Source organism: Sinocyclocheilus rhinocerous, unplaced genomic scaffold (genome assembly GCF_001515625.1).
Source record: "Sinocyclocheilus rhinocerous isolate Xijiao unplaced genomic scaffold, SAMN03320098_v1.1 scaffold453, whole genome shotgun sequence".
Classification (NCBI taxonomy): domain Eukaryota; kingdom Metazoa; phylum Chordata; class Actinopteri; order Cypriniformes; family Cyprinidae; genus Sinocyclocheilus; species Sinocyclocheilus rhinocerous.
Window position 1 is genome coordinate 754,739 of NW_015655565.1, and position 1,416 is coordinate 756,154.

The following is a 1,416-nucleotide window of genomic DNA, read 5'->3' on the forward strand; positions in this document are numbered from 1 at the left end:
AACATAAATGAAGTTCCAAGTGCCCAACCAAAGGGACCGCTAATCACTATAATGGTGAGAAAAAAAACCCACACATTTTAGGAAAATCAACATCTATTTATGAAGTTAGCTTATGTGATGTTCTCTCAAATATTTCAGTTGTATTGAGAATTCAACATTCATGATGACTGGGAAACGAGTGAATGCAACTAGTGAAAGATAACTGCAGACATGAGAAAATGGGTGAAAAGTCTATTAAGACTCTTTTTCTTTTCTTCTTCTTCTGTTGTTATGTTGCACATTAGCAGCATATTAGTACACTGCTGCCTCTCATTGGTTTATTAATGTCATTGGTTCCTTTGTGGCTACTTGAATATTTTAAGTAAGTGTCACTCAAAACAGTAAGTAAATTGTTTTATTTGCCTTGAAAGTAGCTGTAACTTAATAAAACCTAGTAAGTATAACAACTAAGTAAAGATTACTAATTAAATCTAAGTAAGGTCAACTATTGGATTTTACAGTGTGGTGTATAGCTTTAGACATCCTGGTTAAGTGAACAAATCAAATGCCTTAAGTACAAGTAAAACAACTGGGAGACAGGCATTCTGTACACATCCAATGAGTACAAAACATTTGTCTACACACAAATACCATGGTGTTTTCTCTTTTTGTGCTGTAATTTAGCTAAAAAGTAGGCAGAGAGACTAATAAAGGGACTATTGGGTCTTATGATCTAAGATCAAGCTTTTCTCTATCATGTGAATATGTGCTACAGGCAAAGCATAAGCTGAGAAACAAACACTCTTTCTCTTTCACACACAGATATACATGCATGGAGACAGCAAAATAAATCACTTTTGAATCTTATAATCTTACTAAGGTATTTTTAATTAAAATTCAGTGATACAAGACACATTGACAGCCAAAGAAATTACAACATTTGGCCATGGTTACAGCTTGACAGCAGTAAACAACAGTCAAGTTCACTCAGGTTGTTCTTTCCTTTGGTTTTGATCACTAAAGATTTTTTTTCCCCATTGTTTTATATAATACAGTTTTTCTGAATTGCTAACACACATTTCTTGAAACCTTCACTCATTTTCTCAAAACCTTAAACACAAATCCAAACCTTCAAACTAAATTCACAGAACCCCTGACTCTTCTGGCAAAATCAAACAATCACTTCAAAACCATTTCACCTGTACTCAAAATCAAACAAAGCTTTCAATTCACACACACACATTAGTCAATAATACACACACTACATATCATTCATTAGACACTACATCAAAAAATGGAGAACACAGTGTACAGTGCATGTCATTACAAAAAAAAAAACTTGTATATAGTAAATATTTTGCAATACTGTAACACACACACACACACACACACAAACACAAACAAAAGAAAGACCTAAGTTTGGTGAATATATATATA